Source organism: Pollachius pollachius (genome assembly GCF_949987615.1).
Source record: "Pollachius pollachius genome assembly, chromosome: 5".
NCBI lineage: Eukaryota > Metazoa > Chordata > Actinopteri > Gadiformes > Gadidae > Pollachius > Pollachius pollachius.
In genome coordinates, this window is record NC_136938.1 from 1,090,484 (window position 1) to 1,100,620 (window position 10,137).

A 10,137-nucleotide genomic window follows, 5' to 3' on the forward strand; every position below is an offset into this window, starting at 1 on the left:
AAAGTGCTTTACAATATTGCCTCACATTGATCATTCACACACACACACACACACACACACACACACACCGACGGCGGAGTCAGCCAGCTCGTCGGGAGCAGTTAGGGTCAGGTGCCTTGCTCAAGCACACCTCAACACTCAGCTATCAGGAGCTGGGGATTGAACCAGCAACCTCCAGGTTACCAGGCAACCCGCTCGTCCTCCTGAGCTACTGCCGCCCCTTCACAACAACTTTCATGTAGTTACACATTTTAGACCCAATATTGAATAACCACAATTTCTTCATTATGTAATAAGTAGTGCTGTCAGTTTAACGCGTTATTAACGGCGTTAACGCAAACCAATTTTAACGGCGTTAATTTTTTTATCGCGCGATTAACGCTCTTTTGGTTTGGCAAACATTGTCGTTTTTTCACCTGCTGTCTAGCAACAACTAGTCACTTAAGAAAAACTCCAAAACCATACCGGATCTAGCTACACCGGAAACAAAACAACAAGCACGCCGCACAAAAACTCCTTAAAAGTGTGTGTGTGTTTGTGTGTCACTCTGTTTGAGCCTGGTACTATATAGACGGTGGGCCGAGACGCCGTATCAGCTTTAGTTTTTGAAAATAATGATCCCCATGGAGGGAGAACCTGGATCTTTGAAGTTTTAAAGTTTATTTTTTTCTCAATCAGATTTTCCTTGTTGGCACTCGTAATTCTTGCACATTTTTTCATAATCATAGTTTAAAGTTCGTTAAATTTTCAGGCAAACGCGGCAGCCTACTATGTCAGTGGAACCAATGGCACGCAGCGCTACAAATCACGTGATGTTATTAAACCAATCAGACGGAGATGCTAGGAACAGCTGTTGATCTAAACATTTACCTGGTGGACACATCACGAAATATTATAAGCTAAATAAGAAGCTTACACGTGTGTGGGTAAGTATTAATGTTGTTGGAAAATGCTAGCTATGTGCTAGTTATTTGTATAACCTTTGCGAGGCGGCGTGAGCTTCACGCGTGAAGCGTAGGAGACCTGAATCTATATTTCAATATCACTGACTATTCTCATCGAGTTTATATTAACATTATTCATGTCACACGATGTGAATAACCCAAATTGTTGGAGGTTAAGCTGTGGCAATTTGGCAGCTGGCCAGCGTCATTAAGAGCTTGTTAAGCCACGCACTCAGTATAAGTGTGTGAGTATAAGTAACGTTACTGGTTATTATATTGGTGTTGCCGTTATACCCAGAGAGAGGGATAACAGAAGGAATTTAAATGATCTAAAGACATGGTTCTCTGTGGTATACCCCAGTCAGCAAATTTCAAACAGTGAAGTAAACCCCCCTGAAATGTTGTTGAGCATAATGGCATGTTTTAATAGTTAGGCTAATAATGTATTGATTCATTAGATAAAAATGGACCTTTCTGTCTAAGTTTAAATTGTATTTAAACCAGCTTCGTGCCATATCAATTATGTGAAAGATGAATTCAACTAATGGAGTAACAATATTCCCACTAGGTGATACTCCCATGGCAGACAATGAGAAATGGTGCTCAAACCATACACTGTTGGTGAGTTAACTTTTATTCTAATATCTAACTGTTAATAAATCAGAATGCTTGGTAACATATTTACAGAAACAAATAACATTAACATGAACAGTACTCTTGTTTTCACCATGTGTTCTTGAACACGGCACTGGTTGATGAAGGGTGTTAGCCTCTCATGCTGGCCCTGGAACCACTAGTCATCTTCAAATGACCTATTGCCACAGTTTGTGCATTGGCACAGGTTTGTACATGGCAGCTCATGCATTTTGCAAGTGCACCTGCCCTTAACACAGTTTGTTTTTTTACAAGAGCAGTGCACCAGTTCAAGGATTGCCTCTGGAGCTGGGGGAAGGGTCATCCAGTCCACTTCTAAGAATTCTCCTGCCATCTTCCAGCCATGACATTCAGGGGCAGGAATATCAGGCCTACAGTCAAGGCTCCTTCTGTGGACTGCAGCCTGATAGTTAGCACGCTGGATGTGCTTGTCCAAGCAGTCTTTGTTTGGAGGTAAGTCTCTCTCAGAGCACTTTCCTGACTTGAACAGCTTAACTCTTGCCTTGTTAACATCCATACACTCCTGATCATACAGGTCACATGTGAAAGCCTCCACTGCCTTGCAGAACTCTGGGGATGGAGAGAAACTTGTTCCTAGTTCTCATACGAGTTACAAAGTTTGGTTCTCAAATGTAATTTGCATAATGTAATTGTGTTTTCATATTGTTTTTATTCACAGATTCACAGCTGAAGTTCAAGATTCACATTGACATGACTATTCTTTTCTTATTGGACACCTACCCTCTTTTTCTGCCTCCTTGTAAAATAAAGGCGCCTTTTCAAATCTTCTCTGGGCTCGTTTTATGTTTGTGATGTTGGTGAAGTGGCTGTAGCAGTCTCTGTGGTAGCCACAGTTAGCTGGAATAGCAGCAGGTTCCTGAAGTTTGAGGTTCACAGTTAACTTATTTGAAAGGACAGATAATGAAAGCACACATAATAAATAAAAAGATATATAGTCAAAGTTAATTTCCATTTTCAGTCTCTTGGCAAGCCAAAGCCAGCCATATAACTACTATATAGTATGACGACAAACCTGGGTTCTAAGATTAAATCTCAGCACTGCCTCTTCTGCCACAGTACTCTCTCTGGTACCAAGGTCTTTCCAGAGAAACAAGGCAGCAATAAATTTCCTCCATCCTGTGTCTGTAAACGGGGTTACAGGACCATCTTTTTCCGAAACATGCATACAGCACTCCATTGTTTGCTAGCTAACGTAGTTTCAACAAGAGAAATGTAGTGTGGCTAATTGCGAAGTCATTTTTGTCGGATTGACAGGTGGAAAGAACTGTACTCCGATGCCGGTACTGACAGCAGTTAAACAAAATATCCCTGGTAACCGCCAGCAAACAAAGAAAAAACTTAAACCCCCGGGAAATTTCGAGGCTTGTCATTGGACAATAACTACAATGACATCATACATGTCGGACCCCGAGCATAGCTGCCCGCTCAGTTTGCCGGAACCAGTAACTCAGACAAAGTTACCGATAAACAAAAAATGTGCAAGAGGTAAGAGTGCCAACAATTTTTGTTTAATTTGTTGAAAAATGAAGATGTTGTACACAGAAAATTACGTCCTCCCTCGGTGGGGATCGTCTGAATACACGTAATCTCCCCTTGGCCCACCATCTAAACGTTATGAGACGGCCGATGATGAAGGTGAATGTTTCAACATGCTGCTCTCACTTTGTTTCCCCCCCAGTGTGGAGCACGGTGGAGTGTGGAGGCTGAAACCAGCTCTAAAGAAGTGTAAGTGTCTGTTTGATTCATCACATCACACACTCACTACTGAGATGGAAAGTCCATCCACACAGCAGGAAGTGAGATCAGATCCTACTGGGAATGAGGATGATGGCTGACATCATGTATCTTCCATATATTAATACTGTCCAATCATCATGAAGATAACATCTGGGCTCGGGGGAGGGGGGGGGGAGATGGGGCTGAGGGTCCACACACACACACACACACACACACACACACACACACACACGCAAAGGGTGCTGAGGGGAGGGTCTGGGCTCGGGGGAGGGGGGGGGGTGAAGGCGGAGTCTGAAGCAATAGCGTTACTATAACATCACATGACCCCCCCCCCCCCCTCACATGTCATGTTCAGGAGAACAGTACCAGTGATGATGATGAGGATGAAGAGCGGTTCAGCAGCTCATCATGTCTGGTTCTCCCTCAGATGCCTGTGAACTCACCCTGGACCCCAACACGGCCCACAGAGACCTCTCTCTGTCTGAGGACAACAGGAAGGTGACGGGGGCCGGAGAGGACCAGTCGTATCCGGATCACCCAGAGAGATTTGACTCCTGGCCCCAGGTGTTGGGTAGAGAGGCTCTGACTGGCCGCTGTTACTGGGAGGTAGAGTGGGAAGGAGGTGTTGGTATAGGACTGACATACAGAGGAATCACAAGGAGAGGAACGGGTCGTGACAGCGGGCTTGGATGGAACAACAAGTCCTGGTGTCTTTATTGTTCTGATGGTCGTTACTCTGTCCGGTACAACGGTACAGTAACAGCCCTCCCTCTCCCCCCCGCTGGCTCCACCAGAGTAGGAGTGTATCTGGACCGGCCTGCTGGCTCTCTGTCCTTCTACAGAGTGTCCCCAGGTGGAGGAGGGTCCTCAGACACACTGACACACCTCCACACCTTCTGGTCCTCCTTCACCCAGGAGGACCTCCTCCCGGGGGTCTGGGTATGGAGGCGGGGGGGGTCCTCAGCGTCTCTCTGTCGGTTGTAGACACACACACACACACACGAAGGGTGCTGGGTAGGGTCCTCGGGGGTCGGTGGGGCCTCAGTGTCTCTGAGTGGGAGTTGGGGGGGGCTAAGGGGGAGGGGGGGTGAGGTTGAGACACACACACACACACACACACACACATGAAGGGTGCGTGAGGGGGGCTTGGGGAGGGGGGGGAGGGTGAGACACCCAATTACCAATTGGTCTCGCTCACTTCTCTCCTGTTCAAACTCAACTGGCAGAACCCTTGAGTCATGTGTGAGGGCATAGAAGAGGCCTCAGGTGAGCTCTGCTGTGTTGGAGATGAGCTGCTCTGGCCTGATCAGGATGGAGGTGGGATACAGACTGATTTACATGTGTGGGATGGCTCAGCGGGTTGGGTGGCTCTATGTTTTCTCAGATAGTCCAAATGGCTCTGCCGTTTGTCCTTTCCGTTATTATGCTCTATGTGGTCATCGAGTTATCTCCCTGTGTGTTTCACCGGATGACCGACCCCCCAACCGACCCCCCCGGGGACTGACCCGATCTTGTTGCCCCCCCTCAGGGTAGCTGTGTTAGAGAGCCCACCCCGTCCCAAGGTCTGGTGCCCCAAACTCCCCAACGTTTCTAAGGCTAAGCCTTCCTCTGGGCCCTTTAATGTTGTTAGACTAACAGAACCACTTTTCTGCTGGGGACAGAGAGAGCTGTCAGAGAAAGGTGGAGCTTCACCGCCCAGCAGAGGGAGGTGTCTGGACAGTCCATTTCCTTTATTTTACAATTTAAAATCTGTTTTGGTTTAATCATGAGTAACCTAATGAGTTTTTTATTTTTTAATTAGCCTACACCTGGTTTACTTGTGGTTGATGAGTATACTTTTTTATGTTTGCTATTGCCTTTTATGCTTCATTTTGTTGATTTAGATAATTGTTAATTTCTTACCAGTAGATCCACTGAATTGTCATTTTAAAGGGTGATCTTTAAACTACGTTTAATATGATGGAGAGGGAGGAATGTATAATGTTGGTGTATTTTAATGCCTCTCTGTGTTCACATCTCTTAGTCTAGGACCAGGCCAGTGCCTCTCCTACTGTACGAGGCGTTATTTCCAACATTCCATTCCATCATTTGTGATGTCCCAACAAGGACGAACCAACCCGGTCGTCTGGGACATAGCCAGGGCCGCCATATACCTTATCAAGGGAGACACTGTTATTTTGTTATTCACGCTTTCTTTCCTATAATACTGGCCTCAAACCTTTGGTTCGGTGAGAAGAGGGATCGACAGCCAAGGAGCACGTCTGGAGACTGTTCCTCTCCTCCTACACTGAGACTATCCCACCTAAATCTGTACCTGTGCTGTATTACATCCTCCAATAAACCTGCTATTCAACCCTCTGACCAAACCTGGCAAGTTGATTTGATTCCACTTCAAGAATTACTACTACGAGGGAGAAATACACAACGCAGTCTTTACAGTTTAGAAATGAGCAGAAATCGAACACATATAGATCTGTTTCACCTTCACCTCATTTATAATCTTTCTATTTTTTTTGGCCTAAGGGAAGCTTTTTTTGCAGTCAGTTCAGCTGAACATTTAACTGTATTACAGTAACAAATAAGTTACATTTTTGAACTTGTGCACTGATTTAATCATTAAATCCCCTGAAAAAACATTCTCTTACTGTAGTGTTTTTCATTTTACTTATCAGTGCAATTACTGTACTGTGAGTTTTGCCAAAATTGGTAACATTGGTGTATTTTCAGAACTCCAACAATGTTGCAGTATCAACTATAGGTGTACAGCATGACTCTGTGGGATTGTGAGTTTAGCCCATTGAAGCTCATTGGATAGACAAATATGCATTGTATCCTATCGAGATACAATTGTGTCAATGCAATATTGATGTGATATATTCACAGTATTGTATTAAAATATGGCAAGAATATTTATACTGTATGTACCACATAATTGCAACTTTAAAAAAGACGTTTTTTCTAAACAATTGTATACATTTGAATATGTAACATGGCCTCATAAAGTCAAAACAAAGGTAAACAGTATTTTGATGGAAGTGTTTTAAATGTATCACACAAGTGTTTAATTGATGCTCTCTAATAGATATTCATATGATCATTGTGTTTCTCGTTTTGGTGGAAAAAAAATCTGTTTTGAGATGAGAAAACATGGTATTGAGTGCTGTGGTTCATTTTGAAAGAGATTTGTGGAGTTTTGACAAAATGGTAAACTCTTTTCAGATTTGTCCTTAGCGTTTTGAGAAATTGAGCTATAGTTTCAGAAAACGTGTTTAAACAATTGAGAAAAACTGTCAGAAAAGCTTCCTGCTTGTTCAGAACACCGCTGATAGACTCCTAGAGCCCTATTTTAGCGGTTTGAAACGCAAGTGAGAAGCGCAAAACGGAAGTAGCTTTGTGGGCGGGGCTCTGCCTCTGTTGCTATTATAATGGTGGATACATTAGTCTTGCGCCCGACGCAAATCTAAAAAGGGTTGCCCTGAAGTAGCCTAATTTCCCGTAGGTGTGGTTTGGGCCTAACGTGCAATAAACCAATGAGAGCGCCGTCTCCCATCCCCTTTAAGAGCCATGAGCACATTTGAACCTGATGAGTTGATATTTTCTATTTCCCCTCTACCTGCTCTGACCCGGTCTCTCTCTCTCTCTCTCTCTCTCTCTCTCTCATCCTCCAAGCTGGAGCAGGATGAATGGGGGCCCTGACTTTGGCCCCGCCTCCTTCGTGCCCTCCTGGGGCGCCATGGTAACGGGGGCGTGTCACTTCCTGTTCACCTTCAACGTAAACCAATCAGCACCAAGGAGCAGGAGGACTGCACCGGGCTGGACCTCAGGGAGCTGGGGAGACCCCCCAGGACCAGGACCAGATACAGGGGGGTTAGATAGTCTTCATCTGGGGGGGGGAGGTACCAGGACCAGATACAGGGGGGTTAGATAGTCTTCATCTGGAGGGAGGTACCAGGACCAGATACAGGGGGGTTAGATAGTCTTCATCTGGGGGGGGGAGGTACCAGGACCAGATACAGGGGGGTTAGATAGTCTTCATCTGGAGGGAGGTACCAGGACCAGATACAGGGGGGTTAGATAGTCTTCATCTGGGGGAGGGGAGGTACCAGGACCAGATACAGGGGGGTTAGATAGTCTTCATCTGGAGGGAGGTACCAGGACCAGATACAGGGGGGTTAGATAGTCTTCATCTGGAGGGAGGTACCAGGACCAGATACAGGGGGGTTAGATAGTCTTCATCTGGAGGGAGGTACCAGGACCAGATACAGGGGGGTTAGATAGTCTTCATCTGGGGGGGGGGAGGTACCAGGACCAGATACAGGGGGGTTAGATAGTCTTCATCTGGGGGGGAGGTACCAGGACCAGATACAGGGGGGTTAGATAGTCTTCATCTGGGGGGGAGGTACCAGGACCAGATACAGGGGGGTTAGATAGTCTTCATCTGGGGGGGGGGAGGTACCAGGACCAGATACAGGGGGGTTAGATAGTCTTCATCTGGGGGGGGGGGAGGTACCAGGACCAGATACAGGGGGGTTAGATAGTCTTCATCTGGGGGGGGGAGGTACCAGGACCAGATACAGGGGGGTTAGATAGTCTTCATCTGGGGGGGGAGGTACCAGGACCAGATACAGGGGGGTTAGATAGTCTTCATCTGGGGGGAGGTACCAGGACCAGATACAGGGGGGTTAGATAGTCTTCATCTGGGGGGGGGAGGTACCAGGACCAGATACAGGGGGGTTAGATAGTCTTCATCTGGGGGGGAGGTACCAGAACCAGATACAGGGGGGTTAGATAGTCTTCATCTGGGGGGGGGGAGGTACCAGGACCAGATACAGGGGGGTTAGATAGTCTTCATCTGGGGGGAGGTACCAGGACCAGATACAGGGGGGTTAGATAGTCTTCATCTGGGGGGGGGAGGTACCAGGACCAGATACAGGGGGGTTAGATAGTCTTCATCTGGGGGGGAGGTACCAGAACCAGATACAGGGGGGTTAGATAGTCTTCATCTGGGGGGGGGGAGGTACCAGGACCAGATACAGGGGGGTTAGATAGTCTTCATCTGGGGGGAGGTACCAGGACCAGATACAGGGGGGTTAGATAGTCTTCATCTGGGGGGGGGAGGTACCAGGACCAGATACAGGGGGGTTAGATAGTCTTCATCTGGGGGGGAGGTACCAGGACCAGATACAGGGGGGTTAGATAGTCTTCATCTGGGGGGAGGTACCAGGACCAGATACAGGGGGGTTAGATAGTCTTCATCTGGGGGAGGGGAGGTACCAGGACCAGATACAGGGGGGTTAGATAGTCTTCATCTGGGGGGGGGGGGAGGTACCAGGACCAGATACAGGGGGGTTAGATAGTCTTCATCTGGGGGTTAGGGCCCCCTTGGGGTCCGCCCCGGGGCGTGTGTGCGGTGGGAGCCCCCCTGACCCCCCCCAGAAGGTGCAGGCTCTGGGCTGGTACCTGGAGGAGCCCCAGCTGGCCTAGGTCTCCACCAACCTGCTGGACTACCAGGTCACAGCCCTCCACCCCGTCTACGAGGCCGTCTGCGGCCGCGCTCAGGTCAGGGCTCCTCCTGGGGCTGTGCTGCCATGTTCCAGTACTGGGAGTACTGCACAGCGTCACTGCATTGTGTAGTCCAGTGTTGTGTACTGGACGGCCTCACCTTAGCAAGCCAACTGAAACCACTGTAGATAGAAAACGTATTCTTTCCTCTTCATGTTCCCCTTCCTGTCTTCCTCCCAATTTACTTCCTGTCTTCCTCCCAATGTACTTCCTGTCCTTCTCCCCATGTACTTCCTGTCCTCCTCCCCATGCACTTCCTGTCCTCCTCCCACCCCAGAGGGAGACCACGCCCACCTCAGAGAGGAGGCCAAGCCCACCTCAGAGGAAGGCCCCGCCCATCTTTGAGCTGCTGGGCCATCGGAGGTCACAGACTTTTGGTCGACCAATCATGTTGCCGGGGGCGGGATCTGTATGAGTGGCATGGAACTGGAAACCAGCGGAGAGGCAGAACCAGTCCCAGTATGAGAGCACTTAACCAACCCTACTGAATGACTCTATGGAGACCTGACCTGATGACTAGTGGCTAACTAGCTGTGGCTAACTGGCTATGGCTAACTGGCTGTGGCTAACTAGCAGTTGCTAACTGGCTGTGGCTAACTAGCTGTGGCTAACTAGCTGTCTCTCTCTGCAGGTCATCAGTAAACAAGGACTGGACTCTCTGGGACTGTCCAACCCCAAGGAGAGAGTCATTGAGTTGGTTATAGTGCGCACACACACACACACACCACAAACACACACACTCACATAGACACACACACATAAACAGTGTGGCATCCCGCCCCTTAAACCTCGGCCCGGGCGGGTCCGAGAATCAGTGGTGGACGGGGTATACCGCCGCCACCTACCAACCGGTGGCAGAGAGCACCACGTCTCTCCCCCCAATCAGCGAGATGGGGAACACCTGGCCGCAGGGAGTAGAAAGCCCCGGAGCCATCTTAAAAAGGACCACAGAGCGGGAGACGGGAGAAGAGCGACACAAAGGGATTACTCGACACGCCCGCGGACTAGAGGCTCACAGAGACCTTAGATCGAGTACCTGTATTTCTGATTCTTGTTGAATAAATGCAGAGTGCGGCTTAACCCTTGTTCAACGTGTGATTCGTACCTGAAACCTGGCACATTGGGAAGCGGGCTACCACATATGGTGGAGAATGCAGGCAGTCTGAAGGACCCCACTACACCACCAGTCCGGCATGCAGAACCCGGACGGAAATGCGGC

General features: G+C 48.2%; 1 long non-coding RNA gene across 1 annotated transcript; it reads left to right on the forward strand.

The window, feature by feature from the left end:
• Nucleotides 1–652: 652 nt before the first annotated feature.
• Nucleotides 653–2,982, forward strand: LOC307075958. Its single transcript, XR_013811877.1, has 3 exons — nucleotides 653–926; nucleotides 1,513–2,051; nucleotides 2,278–2,982. It is a non-coding gene; the product is annotated as an uncharacterized lncRNA (long non-coding RNA).
• The last annotated feature ends 7,155 nt before the right edge of the window (nucleotides 2,983–10,137 follow it).